General features: G+C 33.5%; 1 long non-coding RNA gene across 2 annotated transcripts in view; it reads left to right on the plus strand.

The window, feature by feature from the left end:
* Positions 1 to 26,055, plus strand: part of LOC146994965 (uncharacterized) — a 184,467-nt gene that overhangs the window by 68,193 nt on the left and 90,219 nt on the right. The window contains exon 1 of one of the 2 annotated variants that reach the window (XR_015043673.1): positions 25,770 to 25,957. The exons of the other annotated variant lie outside the window; for it this stretch is intronic. This is a non-coding gene — a long non-coding RNA (uncharacterized LOC146994965). Of the gene's footprint in view, positions 1 to 25,769; positions 25,958 to 26,055 lie in introns of those variants that run through there. 2 annotated transcript variants of the gene reach the window in all.

Consider the following 26,055-nt stretch of genomic DNA (forward strand, 5'->3'; position numbering starts at 1 on the left):
AGCCAGAAACTTAAATTGAACCCGCGCAGAGCGATACTATAGCCAGCAATGCAAACCACTGCGAGGATCAGGGTAGCTGTCATTGATTTATTATGCAATAAATAATAAATAATATTAGTCTTCTTTGCTTGATGGATGATTTTATATTTTTATTACATTTTTAGGCTTTAATTCTTAAATTAGTAAGCTTATTGCAACTGCTTAGTTTAAGATGTTTTTACATATCATGCTCAGAGTCTGAATACGAAAATTCAGGTTTCATTTTTCAGTGATTTTTAGTCCAAAGGGGTTTTGTCCCTGAGGGACTATTGTTTTCGTTTTGCGATTTTGCGTCGAACCATTCTGAATGTCCATTTCACTTTTCAAACTGTTGCCACCAAATATTATCGCCCTGTATTATATTTGAAGAAATTAAATAATGAAGAATCTGCATAAATGTATGTATGTTTCTCGTATTGTGATAAAACAACGGTACCCAGACCTGTCTAATTTTGAATGACGTTATCCTACTGCGAATATGGGCATCTGGAAGCCAAATTTGAAATTTGGAATTTGCTTTATTATTGATTTCATATATTGTAAAATTTTAACGAATTTTTTATTAACAAGGATTTCAAGGCGAGCAATGGCAACGTTGTACAGAAAAAACATTTTCATCTCCAGCGCGCGAGACTCTGTATCGTAAATTCTAAAGATATGCACAATTTAAAGTTATTTTGCGATATTGCGCTTGAACTGAATTTTATGGTTTAAGTGCGAAGAACATGATATTTAATAACTAAAGGTAACACACAAAATGATAAAGAAACGCCCCTTTGGACGTAATTTAAAATCTGAAACCTTTCAGATTTTTTTTTTTCTGTTTTTAAAGTATGCTTCATAAATGCTCCGAATCCTAAAGGTATCCGAGTCTGTTAGACTCAAATATAACACGGGTTATAATAACTCAAATGTACAGTTCAAAAATAAAAAAATAATAAAACTTTAAAAACGCAGTACGAAAACTTGGTTTTGGTTTGTATTTTTTTCTTTTATTATATTATATTTTTATCAGTAAGAGTAAAATTTGTATAATTGTGTAAAATTGTATGAATTTTACGTATACTGACTTCTGGGTATATTGGCTAGTGCTTTCGGTATAGCTGCAAGAAAACCATTGTAAAGAGATTATTGCTTGTGTTTGAAGCAAAGAAACATAATGAGTGCCACACTTCCAGCAGTCTATTGACGTCAGACGTATCATAACATGCTAGCTTCATATTTCCTCAAAACATCCAAAAAACATCCTAGCATTTCTGGTATGCCAGAGATGTGCGAATGTTTTTATGATCACCACTTTTCCATCGCACGGTTCGCGTCTGTTTATACTACAAGAAATTTGTGAGGAATGACGACGTAAATCCTATATAAGTGATGAAAAAGAGAAGGCGAAAGCTTTTTGGTGGAGAATGTTTTGATACCAACAGCGCTGAAAAGAAAGATTCGTGGCTGGTTGCCAATTTCCATCTCCTCTCCCCAGGCGTTTAGACCTCAAACATTTTTAATGTTTTTTCTATCATTTTGCCTTTTTTCTTTCTTTTCTTTTTAAAGTTGATCGTTACAGTGAAAATAGAAATGTATCTATTTGTCGTTATTGGGTTTTTTTTCCTCTCCCAAATTTCGTTTTTAATCGCTTTAAAAAGTTCGTAATTTTTTTTTTTTTTTTTTATGTTTCAGAACCTCGAATTCCGATAACAACATTTTTTTTTAATTTTGTATCTTAGAGGAGATTTTTTCACAGTTGGTTTATATATTATTTCATTTATTATAATGATTTCCTTGATGTGCAAATCTTTCTTCATAGCCTTCCTGCAATAAAATTATGGAAAGAAACAAAAAAAGCCGAATTTCTGTTGAAAACATGAGGAAAAAAATCATAGCCGATTCAAATAGATAAAAATCGAAATTTAATAGTGTTATACTGTTTCTTCCCACTCGCTTTTTTCGATGTTTTTTTCTGCAGGTGGCACATTTTTTTATGTTATTTTTGCAGAGCTGTAGCTACGGTTTTCAGCGCTCGGGAACGGATGAAGATCTCACGCTCCCCCCCCCCCCCGCTCCTGTTTGCCAAGAGTGGAAAGCATTTCATTCTAAAAATTCGTAACATTGCTTTGACACTCATTGCTGGAAGCTACGCCCGGGTTCCACTCCTTGCCTCCCTCTAGGTAGAGGGAGGTAAGGGTATGCAGGAGGAGGTCCGCTCCTGCATTTCTCTTTAAATCTGATTGTTATATATATGATATGATGTAGGTGTACAATGAGGCAATTCACTGGAGAAAATACCAATTATTTTGCAGTCTTGACTGGAATGGTGATAGATGTAGCTTGTACACGAATAGTATGCTTGATAGAAGGGGATACTTTCAGACGTTTAATACCTTGTAAATAACAGAACACATAATTTTATTTCCTTGAAAAATAATTCTTTAGAACATTTTCTTTTCTTCACATCGCTATGAGTGCCAGAAGCACCCCACAATTATGTATATACCTATAACAATTTGAAACAATGGACAGCGAAGCAGCGAGATACACGCTATTTAGGCTCAAAAAAGGGAATGCGTTGAATCGTGGATCGTGGTGGTTCACAAGCATTTAGCCACTGTGGGCTCACAAGCATTTAGCCTGTCTTTGGATTTGCCACTAGACAAGTGGCGGTGTATGGAAAATAAAACGCGAAGATGCGTCGCAGTTGAGCGGCGTTGGAATAGGCCTAGTTCGAGCTGGTAAGTAACTTGGGAGGTGCATGCAGAAAATGGGAGAAGTCAAATTTCATTGAAGGTAACTAAAGCGATTCAAAGAAGATGAATTACTGACGTGGAAGTTACAGCATAGGGGCGATGGATGATACATGTTACGTAAATACAAACAAATTAATTGATAAAATTGAGAGATAGAATATAGATAAACAATAAATAATAAGTAATGAAACAAACATATTTACAAAATACATACAAAGTAGTAGTATATGCAAAGTCCTTTTCTTGCTTTATTACGATTTATAAAGTCTTTAATACCATCGTTGAAAAATTTGGAGCTGCGGATTCATTGGACAGACTAGTAAGCTGGATTATGAAAATCGTGCGAGGTCAAGAACGGCTGTTCAACTCTGGGATCATAATTTGCCAAATGGACAATATAAGAGTTATCTGAGTTCATCACTTGCTAAGGTTGCGAAAACTTGTTAGAATGTAGTGAAGCAGACGGAAGGTCAAGATCGATATGAATGAATAAATTTCTCACGAACAAATGAGAGATAATGATGGAACGGAGAATTTTTTTTTTTTGAAAGTCCAGACTTTTTTTCCTGTAAATTTTGGGTTCTGGGTCCCAAACCGCTGCTTCATAAAACAATACTGGACATATCATGGAAACGTATAGAGTTCCCTTTACTTTTGTGCGGAGTTTAGATCTTCGTCCTATCAGCTTGTATAGCCATGTGTGTGTTTCGTATATAGCATTCCCTTTGTTTAGTACATATTTGTTCTTTAATGTTCAGTTGTTTATCCAAGACAATCCTAGATGCTTGGGAGTGGTTGATTATCAGATTGTAAATTAAGACTGTCTTGTTGATTTTTGTGATATTTTCTAAAAAGTATGCCACAGCAGTTTTCTGCATTTAGTTTGAATTTCTATGAAAAAATTCACAAATTTTTTCAGAAAACAAATTCATACAAGTTTGCACCAATGTGCTATATATTAAGTTCAAACTGCTGGTTGTCACTGCACTTTGGGGCAAGATTGATCTGGACATGACAACAACGTCATCTACATATTTGGCTGCTTTGCAGTTTAGAAACTCCGGCATATAATTTTTATATGATAAAAGAATATCATAGATATAGTGTTAAATATTTGCATAAGTCGCCTGTAGTAACGGCAACCGCCGGCAATAAAAGGAGGTGCTTTCCTTAGTGGCACCGCAGTTCCTTTTAGTTTGAGCCAGAATAGACCTGCCCGGGGAGAAGCCAGGGGATGAGAGATTCCGGTTTCCGCCCTGTTCCGGTTCCCGTCTTGTTGCGGATCCAGTCCTGTTCCGGTTCCCGTCTTGTTCCAGTCCAGTTCCGGTCCTGATCCAGTCCTATTCCAGTTCCAGCAGTGGCCGTTTAAGTCCAAAACACGTAGGAGCGGATGTCTGAATTCTGCGAAATGGAGATATACGCCGAAAGGGCTAGATGGATTCTGTCTTTTAAGGGAAAGTGTTCTTCACCGTGCCGGCATAGCTGTTACTTTAAAGCACTTTGAAGTTTTCCACCCAAGATGTTAAGTTTTTGTTTGTGATGTTAAGTTTTCATCAGTGTTGAAGTTCCAGTTAAATAAACCTTTAAGTTTTAGACAAGGTTTTTGAGTTCTTCAGAAAATTTTAGATTCGAAGTCAGATACAGCACATAGGATTATCATCGAAAAATCAACATATAGTATACTTATTAATATTGGAGGTAAGATCGAGTCTTGCGGTACTAAAGCACACATGTACTTCTGTTTAGAAAGCGTATTGCCGACTCCTACTTGGAAAGTACGACATTTAAATGTGAATTTAGAAGACGTATCATTTTGCTTGTTAATTCGACCGTAGTAGGCTTTCATGCCAGGTTTTATCGAAAGCCTTTTCTATGACTAAGAAACAAACTGCGACACTGCATTTGTTTTTGAAGAACCCTTGGAAAGTACAACCTCCTACTTGGAAAGTACGACATTTAAACGTGAACTTAGAAGATGTATCATTTTGCTTGTTAATTCGATCGTAGTAGGTTTGTAGAGCAGGCCTTCATGCCAGGTTTTATCGAAAGCCTTTTCTATGCCTAAGAAACAAACTGCGACACTGCATTTGTTTTCGAAGACTTCGGTAATAGTTTCAACTACATCTATAATTTGCAGTGCGGTACTGTGATCTTTCCTGAAGCTAACCTCAAGCATGCGTTAATGATGTTTGTAAGCAGAATGCAACATTTTCTTGGAGCTTCTTTCATTGTTTTGTTGGATATGTTGTCATATTCGCGACATTTTTGTTGTCGAGGTTTTTAATTATTTTTCATATTTCACTGGGAGTTGCATACGGAATGCTGGTGGAGTTATTACTTTGCATAATATGTAAGTAGGTGATTTCGAATTTCTTCATCGTGTTCTGGGCATTCCATTCGGTTTGAAACAAAGGAAACTTCTAGGATTGTAGCGAATTACTTCGGCGAATTTCTTCTAACTCAGCAGTGGTATTTGCATGCTGCAATGGTTCGATATAATTGGGTTTTTCTGGTCTTAAGGATCTTGCTATATCCAAGAGTGTGTTGTGATGAGACTTCATGTTTTCCAAGCGTGCGTCCCATCTTTCTGGTGGATAGTTCCTTTTTAGCTCTGTTATTTCTATCATAAAAGATAGTTGAATTGTCGTTTATTACTGGGATTTCTGGTGAGTTTCCAGCGTTGTATGGATCTATTTTTATTTTGTTTTCAAGCTTGTAGTCAGGGAGGGCTTTTGAGTTTTCTTGATTAACGTACTTAGAAAACTTTTTCAGCGCTTGTTTGAATTTGGTGCTGAAGCTTGTAACAGCAAACTCAGTGTCGGCTATAGTACGAAGCTGAGAATTGCGTTGTATATTTTATAACTTGGCTTTAAACTTTGCCCAGTTTGTGATTTTTCCTTTTTGCAATGCCGGTGGATACAGTCCATTAAAGGTGAACATCACCGGAAAGTGATATGAGCTTAGCTTTTCCCAAACTTCCAGATGTGGAGTGCCATGTACTATATGTATAGTCAGCATAATGTCAGTACTTCTGTAGCAAAAAGTACTAACTCTGTAAGAATCTGTTAATTTTATAGTGTTAGGATTTTATTTGAAAGGATTCTAACAGAAACTATTAACTCCAAAAGTGTAGATTCTATTAGGTTTATAGTACTGGAATATTGTTTGATATGATTTTAACAGAAAATACTAATTTCTATCAAAATATAATATCTAGGATTTCGTTTAATAGAATTTTATAAGAAAATATTAAATGTGTAAAAATGTAAAATATGTTAGGTTTACAGCGTTATAATTTTATTTGATAGGATTTTAACTAAACGTACTAACTCTCTAAAAATTTAAAATCGGTTAATTTTTAGTGTTAGGATTTTCTTTGATAGAACTTTAACAGAAGTTGCTTACTCTAAAAATATAAAGTCTATTAGGTTTACAGTGTTGTAATATTGTTTAACAGGATTTTAACAAAAAAAAAAAAAAAAAAAAAAAAAAAAAAAACACTAGCATTGTAAAAAATGTAAAATATGTTAGGTTTATAGTATTGGAATACTTTTTGATGGTATTTTAACAGAAAATACTAAGCTCTGTAAAAATATAGTATATCTAGGATTTTGTTTAATAGAATTTTAAGAAGAAATACTAACCATGTAAAATCTATTAAGTTTGCAGTGTAAGAATTTCATTTGATGTAATTTTAACAAAGAATATTAACTCCGCAAAAATATGAAAATCTGTTATATTTACAGTGTTAGGATTTTGTTTGATAGCGATTTACCAGAAAATAATAGCACTGCAAAAATGTAAAATCTGTTGAGTTTACAGTGTTAGAATGTTAACAAAAAATTCCCTTCGAAGGTGTTTAGAAAAAATAGATGAATTCATTAAAAGCAAACGAAATGAAAGCAAACCATCAGTTTTTCTAATTTGTCATTTAAACCAAACCTTTTAAGCAATGTTGTTGATTTCCACCTAATTAAGTCTTTCTAGACAGAACTTCGCTATGAGAATTATGAATTAAGTAGCAAAAAGCAGCACAGCAATTTTAACTTTCAATTTATGTTGCGTGAGCTGAATACGTTGTAGCCTTACTTTTCTTCGTGGACGTCAACTCGCTCAACTTCGTCGCCGGTCCGTTGAACCGAACCCTTTGACAGGCAAATTACCGCAGTGCTGCAAAAGTTGAGCATTTTCTTAATAATTGAGGAAATTTTCTTTTCTTCCCCATTCGAACTTCTTGCACTTCTCGGGGCTACGGTTGACTATGAAAAATGTTCGTTCGAAACCTGATTGGATGACAACGATTCGCGTGGTCGGCAATTGCGTGGTAATTTGCTTCTTATTTTAATCTCGCTGATGTTTTTTTTTTTTTTTTTTTCTTTATTATTAAGAATGTATTCTTATCAGTAGTAGTCAGTACAATTTTTCCTCAAAATTAATAAGCTTTGTAATGACGTTACTCGAAATGTATTTATCGTGATACTTAGTCATAGCTCATAAATTTCCAATTGCGTAGGCCAAAAAAATAAATAAATATATAATCTTTCTTAGCTACATATTCTAATGTACTTTTTCAGTAATGTCAGCACGCAAGGGTGAATATATGAAATGAAAACAAAAAAAAAGTGAAGGTTGAAAAAAAGGCAAAAGAAAACGAAATGTGAATTTTGTATAAATCTCGTATAATATTACGGCCTTCGATCAAATCAGATGTATTCTATTGCTAAGATTTAATTCTGTGAAAATGTATTTTTAATTTAATTGTGGTGGAGTGTTTTCTAACTCCTATAGTATCCCCCTCTGTTGGCATGGCGATAGCAGAGGCGGATGCCATAAACTTGGTCACGGGTTCGAATCTTGGAGAAAGCATGGGTATTTATAAATGTACTGCTTCAATGGAATTCTGTAAGCAAAACAACATTACCGTGCACCTCGCAAAGCACGTCTCTTCCACCCATCCCCGCTACGAACCTGAGCTTCCAGGTAAAGAACATGCATCTAGAGATGGAAACCTCCCATAGATGTCATGTAAATCAATTTACTATTCCACCGCTAAATCGTGGAGGCACAAATTCTTATCGCCAAATTACCAGATGTACAAGAAACTGATAAATTCTGTGTCAAGTCAAAGAACTTATAGGATTCGTTCTTTGACAAAACGTTTCGCGATAATTTAAACTCGGAATTTGAGGATCTTTTCATTCGAAATAAATAATTTATTAATTAATCCACTTGCGAGGATTGTAGATTTAATTTACGTGAATATGAACGGGAAAAGAAATGGTGTCACAAAAGTTTGAACTCTTGACAAAGTTGTTAAAGCAGAATGAATGGATAGCGCCTGTAAAGTAAACTTCGCATATATTTTCCCTCTTCGGTCTGACGGAGACACTCCTGCTTTAGCGAAGCTTTCTTTCTTAATCCTAGAAGTTCTTTGTAGCAGGTGACCATCGATCGGCATTTAGACAAGAGAAGTGCCGTGGTACATGCAATCTGTTTGCGTCGACTAAGTTTTTTAGCTTTCACTCCCTTACGTTCGCACTCGGAAATGGTATAATTACTTGGATAAAGAGCTCACTTGCTTCCACCAGACTTTTTTATTATTTACCTATTAACTCCCCCCTTCCCGAAAATAGTGCTCTTACAGTAGAAATTTCTTCTCTTCCTTTACCAAAATGCAAGGTCAACGCTCAGGCGAAAAAAAAAAAACCACATAAGTTTTTTAAAGTTGCTTCTGTCAGCGGGACAATCAGTTTGATGTGACAACTACTTGAGTGAATCTGCTGTCCCCTTGACGGTGTCACGAGTGTTAAATGTATTGTATCATTGCTTAATGGGGCTAGTTAAATGCACCAACCAAAAGTCCTTTTGAAAAACTGGAAAACGAATAAGAGGATCTATCCTGTCGGTGGTGCCCCATCAAAACTAGAATGGAGCTAAAAACAACGGTGAAGGTCAATAGCCGACTTATTGAAAACACCAGCTGACTTGCCATTTGTCACTAGGGCAAAGTTTGTGTAATAGCTAAGAAAACTGTAGTTTTTTGGCTAATCTATCTTATACGTTTGTTAATAAATTGTCAAAGCTTCATATACAATCGCCAGCTGAATTTTCATTGCGCATCTTTAAACCTAAACGTAGGGTTGTAGGTTATGGAAAAAATAATCTTATCATAAATATGCAAGATGTATATTTTATCGTTTTGGGAAGTCATGAATATTGATACGTATCAAATATTTTTCTTAAATAGAAAGCTACGTAATCTTACGTAATTTATTCTATGCCATTTATTCGTTCTTATCCAGTTCTTAATAAATTTTTATAATATAATATTTTATGTGCGTAGAGCTTCTTATTTTGAATCCTGTTGATTAAAAATATATAATGACATGTAATTTGTTCACAGGGAGAAGCATAAAGCGATATTTGCTCTAAAGATTTTAACAGTAGTGCCGATTTTAATATATCTTTATTGTCGCTGCCACTTTTGAGACAATACCGATAAAGTGATGCAATAAATATACCTGTTCTAGAAAACTTTTATATTCTTAAAATGTCGCGGTAAGAAGGGAAGCAAGGACAGAAAAAGCTTGGTTAAGAATGTGTTAGTTCCTGCTTAACATTATTTTAATTAGTTAAAACAACATCGAAAAATTATTATTGATTGAAGCCTTCTGTAAGAATCTGCGATATTAATGTTATCAAAAATAATATCACAGCGATTAAGTTTGAAATGACGCTGCTTATGATAAGAAGTTACTATAGTTGCTATTTTAATTACCGAAATGGAAATAATCAAATTAAAATAGACCGTTTCAAATCAAAGTTAGAACTTTGCTTATTTTTTATCTTACTCATATACATTGCAGCGGTGCATGCCGAGTGAGAGCGTACGTAAGTATGACTATATAATTTGCATATTTATTCTCCCCTCCCCTTTTGGGAAAGTTTATACTTCCTTATTAGTAGTTTTTCAGATATAAAACTTCGTATATTATATGTGATAATCTGTAATTTAAGATATCGATTTAAATGTCCTGACTCTAAAGGAAACTTCATTAAATTTTATTACCGAACTCATAACATGTTCAACCGTATCTCAGATATCTTTTACGCCGGTAGAGAAGGGGGATGTCTCAACTCCTTCCTCCCCTGGTAGCGCATTCTTTCCGAAAAAAGATCACTGAATCGGAAAATGGCCTTTGACGGGGCTTAACTTTCACGTCCCCTGATTTCTCCCTCTCCCTGTGAGCAGTGAACAATGAAATCGTAAATAGGAGAAATAACGGTGAACCTGTCCATCCATCTGATAGTTCACAAGGCCATTGTGATAAGGATGTCCTGGAATCAAGCACTAAGGAAATAGTCACTTCTTTCATCATGAATTATGGTTTAGTTGAAAAATGCTGCGAAAAATGTAAATTGTACAGTTTTTGAGATATATGATTTTCAGTTAATCATATACCTCAAAAACTGTACAATTTACATTTTCCAGATTTAAATTTACTGGATTTAACAAAAAAGAGCAACTGTTTTGTCTTCTGAAATCGCTGTATTAGCTGAGAGTGTTGCATTTATTTTTATCACTTCCGATAGGATAGGATCCCATGCATTCCGTCAAGACAGTATACTAATGTGCGTTCTTCCATTATATTATTGACTCAGACGAACTTTTAAATACACTTTTAGAGGATATGCGTGCATATACAAAAATATACAAAATTATTTTTGTATATACAAAAATATATAAAGGCATAAATTGTTTACTGCGCTAAAACAATTCACAAACTTCTTTCCAACACTTATAACATCACGAATTATTTTGTAATCTGTGTCAATTCGACATAACATCAGAGAGTGTTTGGTCTGCCATGCCGAGCCTAAACTCTGGTATAGTAGATATTTTAATTCTCTCCACTAGGATGATGGTTCCGTATGTTTGTCATGTTTGGCAATGTAAATGTAAAAAACAACAAAAAAAAAAAAAAAAAATCTGAAAGGTTTCAGATTTTAAATTACTTCCAAAGGGGCGCTTTTTAACGTTTTGTGTGTTACCTTTATTTATTAAATATCATGTTCTTTGCACTTAAACCATAAAATTGAGTTCAACAGCAATGTTGCAAAATTATTTTAAAATGAGCATATCTTTAGAATTTCCGATACACAGTTTCGCGCGCTGTAGATAAAAAGTTTTTTCCCCCCGTAGAGTTTTGCCATTTCTCGCTTTTAAATCGTTAAGTTTGTTAGTCAAAAATTCGCTAACGTTTTACGAAATATGAAATCGATATAAAACAAATTCCAGATTTCAAATTTGGGCTTTCAGGTGCCCATATTCGCAGTTGGGTTACGTCATTCAAATTTGGATGGCTCTAGGTACCGTTGTTTTATAACAAAGCGAGAAACATACATATATTTATTCAGATTCTTCATTATTTACTTTCTTCAAATATAATGCAGGAATCTAACACTTGGTGGCAACCATTTGAAAAGAGATACACCGTTTATAGTGATTCGATGCAAAATCGCAAAATGAAAATAATAGTCCTTCCGGGACGAAGCCCCTTTGGACTAAAAAAAAGGGGGGTTAGATTCCGTGCCTTCTTAGTGGATGGGATAGCATTCCGTATCCCTCCATCGAAGAAGAGGGAATTCCATCATATTGGATAGAATATGATATATCAAATCCGCTAGGAAAAGCAGTCATCTTATCCCATCAAACAACAGAGGAACGCGTAGATAAATAAGTATGGCGCGGTTCACCCTCGTGGCAAGCCCAAGCTGCCCTTATGGCCTTTCTAAACCGACCACGAAGGAAAAACATATAGGACAACACAATATAAATAAACGAAGTCTCCAGCAGCAGCCATATTAAATGTTCTTTGTTATTGCTCTATTCCAATTGCGACCAAGTTTTTATTAATTCTTTACATGATCTCTTTTGCTGTGTTATTTGCTTCATTTCCAAAGAGGTTTCATTCCAAAGTACCATCCCATTCTATAGGACAGACCCCTCTTCCATCCGACTGTATAGGGTAGAATCTCTTCCCGTCCCATCAGATCCCCTTCCATCCGATTCTCCCCTCTGGCTCGATCCATGGAGGAAAGAATAGACTTTCCTACCTCCACAACACACACATGTTCAATCGGATAGGAGAGATTTCCCTCCCATCTGCTCGAATAGGATAGGCTAGGATCCCGCTCCATACTACCCCATCAGCTAGGAGAGGATTCCTTTACCTACGATAAGATAGTATCCTATCCTTTCCCATCGTACAGGATAGAGTGCCGTCCTCTTCCATCCTATTCAACAGTACAAGATAGGAAAATCTCATCCCATTACACGAGACAGAAAAATATGCCGTATGATAGAATAATGCATTATCCCAACCCATTTGATGAAACAGTACAGAAGATCTCATCTCCTGCCATCTGACAGGGGTGGGATTGTGTCTTATTTTAGTGGCTGGTATCCTACCCGACAGGATGAGATCCTATGGATTCGGATCCTATCGGTTGGTATCCTAACCTTTTTGATGGCATTGTATTCTATTCTATTCTGTCGTATGAAATATCATCCGTTTCTTCAGGATAGGAAAAAATCCTATCCGATGAGATGAGCTATCGAATGGGATGCTATCCTGTCCTATCCTCTTCGATCTCAGCGTGTGGAAGCATGCACATCTTAACTAATTCTATCTGGCAGGATGGAATGCCATTCGGTCCCTCAGGATGGAATCACACCTAATAGCATCCAGTACGATGGAGTTGATGAGATTTGGACACAGATACCATCGATCACTATATGTTCGAATGTGAAATCACCAAAGATCTACATTTCCGGCCGTATACAGCTGAAAATGCCCAGGTATGGCTGAAACTCCAAAAGAGTAAGCTACTGTAAAACAAACTTAAGACTCTCGTACACTATCTGGCAATGAACTGTTTTTTTTTTTTTTTTTTCTTTTAATCATTCAGCACAGTCAAAGTCTTGACAGGGTCTGCTCCAGATTACAAGTTCTTGACTTCGTCCAGGTTACAAATACCATCTTCCAAAGTAACTTTATGAATTCCGCTACAAATTTTAGTATTCTGTAGGCCTAGCTACAATAGAATCCTCCACCAATTGAGTAGAAATCCTCCACGAATTGAGTAGTCATATAACAGGCGGTACAGCAACTCAGCTGGTGGTAAGTAAATAAGTAATCATCCGATAAGTGAGAGCAGAACCTGATCCGATAGAATACAACAGCATCGCATCCAACAAGGTGCCATCTCATCCGATATGATATTTTGGGGTAGGGTTCTATCCGATGGGGTAGGATCCTGTAGGATAGCATAGGACAGAACAAAATAGAAGTGAATAAAATACGATTCATTCCATTGTAGCTTATTTATCTGATTGTCTCGTTAAATGAATCCGTAAAATGAGTGCTTTTAGAACTTAAGCTTCACAAATGACTTTGTTTGAATCAAGTTTCAGGAGCGTTATGCTAGAGTGCACTCTTTTACTTCATTTCTGCATAATTATACTGATGATTCGCCTGTATCCTCAGAGCGAAATGTAAGGCAAATATGTAAAACATGCGCTCTATACTACACATATTTAGTCTTGTTCTAAATATTTTTACTCTATACGTAAAGAATGTTATGAGGTACATTAATGATGATTTGACTTTTCGATAGTTTTTTCTTGTTTTTATATTTAGGTTTTTGGAAAACAAAAGTTTTTTATTCTCGTAAAGAGAATGGATTTGCCATAAATGGCAAAATATTCCGAATTCGTTACGATTCTTTTTCGTATATGATTACGAATCAGATCAAGATAGCTCATCTATTTAACGTGTGCAATAATTTCAATTGCTTTGTTCGTGAGGATATCCTGTCTTATGTTTTCAATTAAAACATGAGCAAAAAACAGCTTAGGCCTTCGTCAACTCGATCCGCTTTCAAAATCCTGGGTGAGTTATTGTTCTTTTCAAATAAATACCTTAAGAAGGCTATCACTATATCTTCCAAAATGAGAAAAAAATCAGTAATAAAATGCATCTGTCCCGAATTACATGTATCAGATGCCAGAAAGAAAAAGATGCAACAGAGATTGAATTTCAACTCATTTATTAAGATTGTGAAACGTGTTTTTCAGGAGACGGGGAGAAGAAAGGAAAATTTTATAAAAATGAAGAAGAAAGAAATCTAGTTAATAAAAACCATTTCTGATTCATTCTACTCATTTCTTAATGTGCTCAATAAAATTTTCCTTACTATTATACCAAACACTTTTGCTTCCCTTTCTCATATTTTCTGATTGCTTTCTACTATCATATTTCCTTGACCGACATCCCAAGAGTTGCTTATTATACTTCTTAAGATCTGTTATCAGGTGGCGTCGGCTATGAAGAAAAACCATAAGCAGTCTCAGTTCTAAATGAGATCCTTGCGGACTGACAGCTTGATGGACCATAAATCCGATCAGTTCTTCTTACCCTAAGTATGATGACAAAGCTCTCCTCCCTGGCAAAAGTGTAAAACCCGGAAAGTTTAAGTAGTAATGACTAAGGTATTATGCCTTTATGAGGCTTCACTAAACTGGCCATAAACCATGAACATCAACCATAAATTTAACCATAAACTTTATATCCCTCTTCCTAATTGAGCTTTATGGTAATGACACTCCAGTTGGCTTCATTAGTAAAAAATAATAAATGCACAGTTTCCTTTCAATTTGGCCCCCCAGTGGCAGAGTGGTTGTCCCGTGAACACTAGTAGTTCGACTCGGGTTCGAATCTCAGTGCACGGGATTGTTGCATGGCTGGTTTTCCTCTGTGAGATGGATACTAGAATGGATACTGTCCACGAAAGTATTCCACCTCTTAGGGAGATAACCCTCGTGAGCTTTCCCGTATTCAAATAACCTAGCCTATCCTAGCTCTCCTTGTTCATTAAGATGAAAAAGAATTTGTAATACAGATGCAGGTTATTTTATTAACTTTATTTTAAAGCATATTCATTTAGCGCTGAGAATTTAGAGTTAGGAAGCTTAGTATAGTATAACAGTAACTATTTTTTCAACACTTGTGCAAGGTTGTATTAAATCAAAATGAAGTGCATGTGGCAGACTTGAAATGAAATACAGATCAATGCGTAATGTAACTAAGAATAGATAACCTAATTTTTATTTTGTGCGCAGGTTACGTTATTTCGAGTAATTTCGTTACAGTTCGGTTTCAAATAGTTGTCAAACAAAGAAATGATTTTTTTAAAGATATTTCTAAAAGTTTGATTTGAGGTTAAATCTTTAGTTGAAAGACCAAGGACAGCGTTTATTGAATAATGCAATTACGTTGACTAGTAATTGTCGATTCTGAAATTCGCTTTCGTGAGCAATCAGTTTGAAACAATTCAACATCATGTCATCGAATTAATTATGGCAATAATTTATTTAATTTGTTTGTTGTTTAAGTAACAGAAATGTAAAACAGTTTCTGACGAAGGGAAACAGCTTTTGTGTTCTTGCGATATATCTCTTGATTTTCAAAATTGTGAATAGATTTATCCGTCTGAAGATAATATCTGCATACCTCCTGATTGATAACACGGAAGTTATTTTACTTGTCAAGTTCTTTTGATGATAACATATTGTTTTGGAGAAATAATAGATGTGAAGTCTATTTGAAAATTAACCGAATCCATTCTATTGTTTTTCTTTACTTTCACGTTTGATTTTCTATCTTTGATTACTGTTTCAATTTCCTTATGCTGTCATTTAATATTTTCTGTGAGCAATATTTCTCTTACAGCGATTGATTGTAAAATATTTTTTAACAGCAGGTTTTCCTTCACTTTTAAGATGCTGATATTTTATAATTGTATTACCATTTAAATTTATTTTGATTCCAACTCAATAGTAGCATTATTATTATTATTTTTAGATCATCTGTTATTGATTAACAAACACGCCTCTATTATTGTCAGTTACTTGCAAGACCCGTGAAATGACACGAACTGAAGTGGTTAAAATCATTATATATTTTTCTTATAATAATCGTTTTAGGCTATTGGCTGCTTCAGCCAATAATGTAAAATAACACATTCTGCTAAGTGTTATTAAAAAGAGCAACAATAAATGTTTTCGTTTGATCAGGCTCGTAACCAACACCAATTTGTAATAAAAAGAAAAATTCTTATGCATCGGTACATTGGCAACAACTTATCTTCGCGTCTGTGATATTTGTTTCTAATACAACTACACAGTACTAATACAGTAATAAAGATTTTATCACTCATTGAAGGTAATAACATATCATCGAAAATAAACAAGGAAAAATATGAAAGGAAAAAAATCCCTACTACATGATTCACGTCTATCCCTCCTATCTCATTAATTAATCAGTCCGAATGCGCATGCGTGTTTCACTGCTGCGGCGGTGATACTGTAGACTAGTAATTAGGGCATATGGATGGCAATGGGCAATCAGCAATGAACAAAAGAAAACAAGGAAAATATACCAAAATCCGCAATTAGCAAAGATACATCATATTGGAAAGATGTTACTTTTTCGAACAAGTCAAAATTTAATACATTTGGGTTCGCTGAACGAAATCTTGTATACAGAAAGCCGAATATTAGAATTGAATAAGATAAAAAAACCTCTTACTTACTGTTCAACGCGGGGTGAAGCCATACGTTTGGGAATGTTACGCTGCCTTTGGCATGTGAAATTTAGTTTTTATGTAAAATAACGGATCGTTATAAATCTATAAATATTCTTCATGAAAATCTGAAAGCATCAACAAGAAAACTTCGAATGCAAAATACATTCAAGTTCTCTCAGAATCTCAGAATATATAGACCTAAATATTCGCTTTTAGGAATCATAGAATTATCAAAATTCCTGGGATTATTGGGATTTAAACCCTGTCCAGCATGTATGGTGTGAGTTGGAGACAAAAATAAGGAAATATAATATTTCTTCGAAAGCTCTAAAAGTAATTTCTATGGAGGATTGGAACATTCTTACACGAAAAAAAATTGTATGAATCAATGATAAAGCACATGAAAATTATAACTTTAGCTAAAGGATATGTAAAGAAATGTTGAATGGCCCGTCGTTGTCATATTTTTATTAAATTTAAACTGCTTGTTCAGTGTTAAACTGAAACTTCGAAAACTTATGTGAGTTAATTTTCACAACTTTTCAGAAAATTTAATTTTTTCAGCAGAAAAGAGGTATTAATCTCGAAACGCGGTTTTGCATTGTTTCATCTTAATGCGTTGCTCCACTTTTCATTCGAGTCTGTTGCCATTCTGCAAAATGTTAGATATTATTATTTCAAACTGAATATGTCTGCTATTCATTAAGCTATTTAAAAGCAATGTATCTGATTCAGTTAAATAAAAATGTATTTAATTCATGATGTAACTAATTAAAACCATTAAATATTTTTATAGAATTAAATTATATATATGTATATTTTTATTTTTCAAATATATAGAATGTATATAACGTTTCCATGTTAGTCTAAGTGTATTTTCATCTAATATCCTCTACAATTTTCCTCTATTACACCTAGGCCATCTCTATTGATAATCTTTTCTGATAAACCGTATTAAACTTTAACAGATCTCTTTGGGCATACGTAAAAATCTGAAGCCTTTCAGAATTTTTTTTAAATTATTATTATTAGCTCAAAAGAGCTTATTAGTCTCGAAATGGGTTTTTGCGTATTCCCACCACCACCATCACACTCCATAAACGGTGTATCACTTTTCAGATGTTTGCCACCAGGTATTATCGCATGTATTATTTTTAAAGAAATAAAAAAATGAAAAAATCTGCATGTATGTATGCATTGTGAAAAAACGAGGGGTACCTAGAGGCATCCAATTTTGAATCACCTCTTCCTCCACTTGAACATGCACACCTGGAATTCCGAATTTTGAACTTGTTTTCTTATATTTCATTTCACATTTCGTAAAATTTGAACTCGAATTTTTGATAAACAAACTCAACGAATTCAACTGTTCGAAATAAAGCACTTTTATCTCCAACGCACAAAACTGTTGCGTTCGGAAAAATGTAAGCTAAACAAACCCGGCTTTATGAAAGCAATGTGTTGCCGCGGCTTAAAATTAAAACGCTTTTCTCTTCCATATGTGTTGCCATTCACTAAAACCTAAAATATTTTCAAGTTTAATTTGGAATGCTATTGAGTAATAAACGAAGCAATTTAAAAGCAATAAACAAAGTTCTTTATATTTTTTCTACCTTTTTCATGTGACTGATATAAATAAACGTGTGTCAAAAGCATGAGATGTCCATAGAGAAATATTCATTAATTTTATGAAATTACACTAAGCTGGACTCAATGAAATGATTATATATACTTTCTTTTTTATGATAACTATTTCAGGCGGCTGACCGAGCAAGTGGTTAGTTTTTATAGAAATTATATAGCGAATATAAAAATATTTTATAGCAGCCTCTAACACTCTATCGGGAATTCTGAAAAAAGCTGTTTTTAAATACTTGTGATTTTGCCGTTAAATTGAATTTTATGTGAAGTAAGTGCGAAGGAAGTGATATTTAATAAATAAAGTTTACACATAAAAAGTTGTGACAATAAAAAATAATTTGTCAGCTATCTTACTAAGAAAACTGAATATTCATATGATGGACTGTGAAAGCACTGACAAAAGTGTTAGAATGTATGCCAACACTTACCGCTGCATCGGGCAACATCCTAACACTTCTTCGCACTTAACGACACTGTATGTGTCGTTAAGTGTGAAGAAAAGCATGTTTAATAATAAAACTAAGACACAAAAAAATGGGTTCACAGGAGTAAATGTAAGAGCAAACTGGTAGATTATGAGCTTAGCAAGAGCGTAAAATACCTTAACAAACCCGTTTGGGAAAACTTTAAAATCTGGAATCTTTCGGATTTCCCCACCACCAAAAAAAAAAAAAAAAAAGCGCTTTGAATATCTTTTCCCTAAACAAAACGTTTTTAGAAACGAAAATCAATAGTAAATATAAGAGAAACACAAAATCATTTTGGTAATATTTAGTAACTTATATCTGCAAATAAAACTGAAAAGTGCCAGTGTACGAAAACAAATGAGAAGCTCTATATGTTCTAGTGATCGTATTGAAATGAATGAATAACTATAAATCTTACAAAGCTTAGTTTGAATTATCATCTTTATTTTTCAAATTAAAAAAAATGGAGATATTATTCTACACTGATATATTCTTACATGCATCTACTATCAACCTCTTAATCAAATACTGTGAGAACTTTGTTTCAGATATCGTTGGCTTTCTCAGAATGCTTTTAGTATATCGTAGATTAAGCACATCATGCTGTTCTAAGAACTCATATAACGCGATATAAATTATCAAAAATGTCACAAAATCCGACTTAAAGAAGAAATACAACACCGGATATGCAACCATATGCTGAAAATGAATGAAGCTGTGTAACAGGTTTAGTTTTCACCATTTTCAGCAGGAAGTGAAGAGAGGGAGAAAAAATTGAGGTGCGCAATTGCCTCAAGCTCCTTTGAAGTTTGTCTAAGCGTCACACATAAATAATCACAAAAAGTAGAAATCCAAATGTTCGGAATAATTGGAAGCATAACCCTACCGGATATTCGAAATAGCCGAATAATTGGGTTAACTTTTTCTTGTAGGCGAAGTACGTACAATTTATGGATTTTAAGCTGCAGCAGATAAATAGCGAGTTTGCGAGCACAGAAAAAATAACTATCCTTTGGCGGAATGGCAACAGCAAATTATATTCTTTGGACATCTGTTTTATGATTAAAAATGCTTAAAAAATTAGGATAGGTATACCGGTATTTAATGCTTGTAATAATTTAAGATAAAATTGTTTTATGTTTATCGGAAATGGCAATTTTATTTCTAGAGGCTGTAATGTTACGTGCTCCCAACCTGCACGCAACAATAGTGGTGACTGCTATGAACTGGAAAGTATACAAAGTCTTGAGAAGGGTTTAAATCCCTTTTTATTCAACTTTACAAATTACAGATGCGTGCTCTTGACGCTCACAAACTACGCCGACCCGACGGTAAAATAAAAATAAGAAACTAAAAAAAAGAATAATAACAAGTGACTAACTACGAGACTCTCTAAACGTAACTAACCTAACCGTGTTCTACGATACCGCTGACAATTCAGCAAACTTCTGAATATTACGTTGAAAGATTTAATTATCTACCGAGGCAAGCACACAGGCCGAAACGCGTGGTTCTTCAATTTCTAACTAGTCACCTCCACGCTCGTGAAGCAAGAAAGCACACCTTCGAACTCGTTTCTCTTCTATTTAACTCAGATTACTTCCGCTGACAATTTTGAATACTTTGCGCGTTCTACTAAAATTTACATACTCTGGCATTGGCAATTCCAGGGAAAAGTAAGGCTTGACATGAAAGATAGTTTAAACTTAAAATAAATGTTAGTTAAAATAAATATAAACCCTACAAGGCGCTAGAGTAAACTTAGGAGATAATGTAATCAATTTAATCAATATTATTTAGTTGCGTCATCCACTATAAACGGTTGCATCACTTTTGAAATTGTTGTCGCCAAATATGATCGCACTATATGTTATTTTCAAAGAAATTAAATAATGAATCTGCGTGAATGTGTGCATGTTTCTCGCATTGTGAAAAACGAGGGAACCTAGAGCCATCAAATTTTGAATAACATAGTCCTCCACACCAGTATATGCACCTGGAAGTCCTAATTTTGAATTTCGAAATATATATTTCATATATTATAAAACTTTAATGGATTTTGGATTAGCAAATTCAACAATTTGAAAGCGAAAAGTTGCAATGTCCGGAATAAAACATTTTATATCCAGCTCGAGAGACGAGTATTTCTGTATCCGAAATTCTAAACATACGCTGCTTTTAAATATCTTGTGAATTTGCTGTTGAATTGTATTTTATGTGGTTTTTATGTGGTATTTTATGTGGTTTAAGTGTGAAGAAGGTGATATTTAATTAATAACTTTAACACACAATACCTTAATAATGAAACGACAAAAAAAGTTTTACAAGCTATCTTACTAAGAAAACTGATCATTGGTATGATGAATGAGGAAAGACTGAAATAAATAGAGGAAAATATGCCAACAATAAATACTGCATCGGGAATTATAAATTCTAGACATACACTGCTAAGCTGCTTTTAAAATTCTAGTAATTCTGCTGTTGAATTGTATATGGTATAACTGCGAAAAGAATGGTGCTTAACGTTAAAGCTAAACAGCTAAACAGAAATGGGTTAGCATAAGTGAGTGCAATAACAGATTAGTAAACTGCTAGCTCAGCGAGACAAAACAAAAACTTTTAAGCGAACGATAAAATCTAAAATCCTTCAGATTTTTCTTGGTTTTTTTTCTTCCCTCTTTTTTATACATATATATATATATATATATATATTAATAACCGATAATTATAACCGGTATATATAAAAATGTACAGATAATTCTTATAACTACATTTTCTTTCCTCCAAATTTTTGGCACAATACTTTTAATACTATTGTTTAAATAGTTTTAAATTACTTTGATGGCCAATTTTGCTACTTTTATTAACAAATCGGGCCTTTTCGTTTTTCATTGTAGCTTGATCGCCCTCTAACTTGAAGAATTACGACTTTTATTAACAAATGACTGTTTTTTCCTTTTTACTCTTAATTTTGTCGCCATGCTGAGTAGTTTTAGCTGAATTAGCCGTTTTCACTTTTAGAAACATTTTTTTTTTTCAAACAACTTGACTGACGCCATTTTTAAATCTTTCCACTTTTTCCGAGTCTTCCGACCCCCATCGAAAATTAGGGACGAGTTACAGCCAACGGACAGTCTAATCGCATTGGCTGTTGCCCAGTGACATTGTTCACCCCTACTTACGTCACACGACGTGTGGGATGACGCTGAAGGACACCATGGAGGTAGGAAGTACCTTTCATACCTCCATGAAGGACACAGAGGGGAATTACAACCCCTTTTCAACTTAGTTTTACGAGGGAGAGCTCTGCATAGCCACAGGTCTGTTTTTTCTGTTTCTTTTACTAAAAAACATTTTTCTTGGTCTTAGCAAGACCCACAGTGTTTGTTTTCATTTAAATTTAATTTCAGATTTCTAAATTTTATAAAGGTATAATTCTTTAAGCTTGCGGGTCCAGCCCGTAAGTTATTGTATTTTTTGGACTAATAGCAGACTGCTATTTATTTTTATTTTTATCTTGATTATTGATGTAAATCGGAATTGTTTTTACATATTTTAACACCTTAATGTGTCATTTTGTGCGGATGCGTCGGGAAATTGGAATAGAGAATTGAGACTAATAAATTTTCTATGATACTTCTTCTATTTAATTAAAATTTTGTAGCGCAAAAGTTTCAGTTGTCTGTTTCGACGAAACGCGTAATGGAGTTAGCTTAATTCGACGTTCAATTAGAAATTTCCTTTGAAAAGCCAGATTGGACTTCGAATTCAGCTAATTTACAATTGTCCGCTTTATATTTTTAAATGTTTCTGTTTGTTTTATGTTTTAACTTGTTCCATCGTTTGGTTTTCCTATGTTTTAACTTTTCAACTGTCACATCGATAGGTATTTTACTGTATTTTTTGCCATTACTAGTTTCCAACGCTTAGTATTTTACTGTGTTTAATTTCTCGTGTAGCATAATTTTTCACCCTTCAATGACATTGTTTTTTAAAAAATGTGTTGAACTTTTCTTGGAGCCACAGCTCCTGGTAACTTTTTGGCGAGCTTTCTACAATTTCTAATATCCTTAATTTTGCAGCATATTGCGCAAAAAAAATTATTTAGACCAAATTGGTCTTACAGTATTGTACTAACTACCTTGTTTGTTAATATATATATATATCTATATATAATTTATCAAGCAAAGCAGTAATAACAATTTTTGAAAAACCAATTTAGGTCAAGAAAACATCTTGCGCAATATGCTACAAAATAAGTAAAAAATAAAAATTGTAGAAAGCTCGCCTAAAAGTTACCAAGAGCTGCTGCTCCAAAAGGTTTAAGACGTTTTCAAAAATTAATACACATGAAAAGCAAATCATTAGACATGTAAAACATAAATACAATAAAATTAAAAAACAGAAAAAGTTAAAAAGTAAGCGGAAAATGGTAAATTAGCCCAATTCGACATCCAAACAGGCTTTTCAAGGGAAATTTCATTTATTTGAACGTCGAATCAAGCTAACCCCATTACGCGTTTCGCCGAAACAGACAATTGAAACTTTTTCGCTAAAAAATTTTTTGACAAAGTGTCTTGGAAATTTTAATAGTCTCAATTCTCTGTTCCAATTTCCCGACGCGTCCGCTCAGAATGACACATTAAGGTGTTAAAATATGTTAATCAAAATCAAACTTTCTAAATCTAGTCTAAAATTAAAATCAAAACGAAAATAAATAGCGATGAGCTATTAGTCCTAAAAATACAAATACATTCGGGCTGGGCCTGCAAGCTTAAAGATTAACAATTTTATTTTTAAAAAATAGATTTTATAAAACTGTAAGAAAACCTGTAGTTAATAATCAATATAAAATAAAAAATTGAGAAAAGAACAAGTCAGTGGGTCTTGCTTAGTAGTAGGTAGAAACATTGCAGCGATCTTGCTAAAAAGTTACCAGGAGCTGTAGCTCCACGAAATATTTTAACGCTGTATTACTAAAATATAAACTAAGAAGAAATTTGTCTGGAAAAACTGGAAAAAACTGTAAACACGCAAAAAAAACTGCCAAAATTAATGCTGGAAGACATGCTAATGCACGAAAAAATTAATCTGACCGTAGTGATATGTGAAAAGTTAACTCACATGAAAAATAGATTGACGGAAAAAATATATAAGAAAAGTAAATACATACAAAAAATATAGACTGAAAAAATGCCAATACATAAAAAGTAAAAATTAAAATGATAACATAACAAAATACAATAATTACATAGCGGAAAATGGTAAATTAACCCACTCGTACACTCAATTGGCTTTTCAAGGGAAAAAAACTGATTGTCGAACTAGGTTAAATACCATTACGCGTTTCGCCGAAACAGACCACTGAAGCTCTTGTTTAATGCGAAAAAATTTTTATAAAAGAACATTAATATTCCCGAATATATCTTTTTTGGAATAAATCCTTTTTTAGAGCTTCACTGCTCTGTTCCTTTTTCCCGACGCGTCCGCTGAAAAACACAATAGGGTGTTAAAAGCAATTGCAACTCCGAGCAATGTAAAATAAAATAAAAATAAAAATAAAATAAAATAAATAGCGGTCTGCTATTAGTCAAAAATTACAACAACGTACGGGCTGGTCCTTTAAAGCTTAAAGAAGATAGAAGTTTTATTGAGAGAATGGTGCTGTAATCAAATAAAAATGTAATTAAATGTGCAAGAAAACAAACGTCGCAGGGTCTTATTAGGACCAAAAAAACATAGACAAAAGAAACGAAGAAACTGATCTGAGAGGTGCCGTCCTTTGTATCCGGAAAATTTTTTGGAAAAGGGTGCAAACTTCAGGTGTCCATGCATGTTCAGATGGAGGAGCACACGTATAAAAATTCAGGCGCCAGCGTTTTTCCACAGTGCTAGGAACGTAGTGTGCTAATAGAGATTCCTCATTATTTCATTTTTTTTTAAGTAACGCATCGTGATAATCTGTGTTGACAACAATTTGAAAAGATATTCGGTCAAATAGTGAGTTTCGAGAGTAGTAGTAGCTCTGGGGCTAATAGTAGAATTTTACGGCCGAAAAACATTATGCTATACTACAAAATGAACTGATTATGTAACTGTATATGTCCAGAATATAAATATTATATAATAATAATTTTCTTATCTATCGATAGGATTAAGTAAAGAATAAAATATCATATTCACAAAATAACAGTGTCATGCACCGAAAGTGTAAGAGAAAATAACTTTCTACAGTTATGCTGCGCATATTAAAAGAAATATCTTTGAGTGCAGAAAAAGCTAACTAACATCACTACATTTGTTTAGCCTATTTTTAGAAAAGAAAAACTTTATATATATAAGCAAACAAAAACAAAGGCATGTCTGTATAGCATATAAAATCCATTGCTAATCCATTGTACACTATTCTATAAGTTCAATAAATTTATTTAAACTAATTTAACAGCTTCTCAAATTTTATATCTCTTATTATCTTTATATAGGTATATTATTTAAACTAACAAAATACATTAATAATAAAGTATAATAAATTAATAGCAAAGTAAATAAATTGATAATAAACTTAATTTGGCTCAAAAAGAAAAACAATTCGCACGAATATCAATATTTTCAGATATCTGCGGTTCGAATAATTAGAGTTTGGATAAAAGGAAATTCAAATAATTCGGTTTTCGATATCCGAGCATTTGGATTTATAATTCTGCATATTTTAGTTCAGATAATTAGAGTACGCGTTTTCTGCATGTTTTCAAAATAAAAAATAAATAAATTTTTTTTTAAACATCTGCATTTTTTTTTCCCTCTTGAGCCTTTGAAAGTCTTTTATAAAAGTTAATGTTGTAATTCCTTTAAGTTTTTCCCGTAAAATTATTAGAATACGAACAATTATAAAATTTACATCTAAATTCCTGACGTATTAAATGAGTAAGAAACAATTAATTATATTTTAGAAGGTAAAAAATAAATTTACTTTCTAAATATTTAAATTTTGATTCGCAGAGAAAACTGGCAATGCAAATGAGAAAAATTTACTGATTGTTTTATATTAATAAACGTCTTACTCAAAGTGCTATTAAATAATTACTGATAATGCAAGCATTGATAATGAACACAATAGCTGCTTAAAGAAATTTCGAGTAATTACAGTTCTGTTACTCAGAATCAAAGGCATATAATTTATTTCATTTGTGAAGCGTATTTAACAAATTTAGTGACCTTCCATTTCAGTAAGAATTCGGGAGCAAAGAAAATAATTGGATTACATGATTCAGATTGTGGTAAAGTACTTTAAGTTTGTGAGTCGGAACTGAGAAATGCTTTCGCGGAGGACTTTCTGAGAAAAACTAGTGCACAGGTTGCACATCAAAACTGATGAAGAAAACCAAACGAAAATTTTTTACCTTTTTTAGAGGCAGGAGGGTAAGTAGAATTAAAATTTATAATTCTCCTTATTGTATATAATATTTAATTAAACGTTATTCTAAGAAACAAACTGCTATGAAAATTGTTGCGTTTTT

The sequence above is a fragment of the Stegodyphus dumicola genome, chromosome 10, assembly GCF_044657685.1.
Source record: "Stegodyphus dumicola isolate Sdum_Otavi_A_Nest chromosome 10, ASM4465768v1".
NCBI lineage: Eukaryota > Metazoa > Arthropoda > Arachnida > Araneae > Eresidae > Stegodyphus > Stegodyphus dumicola.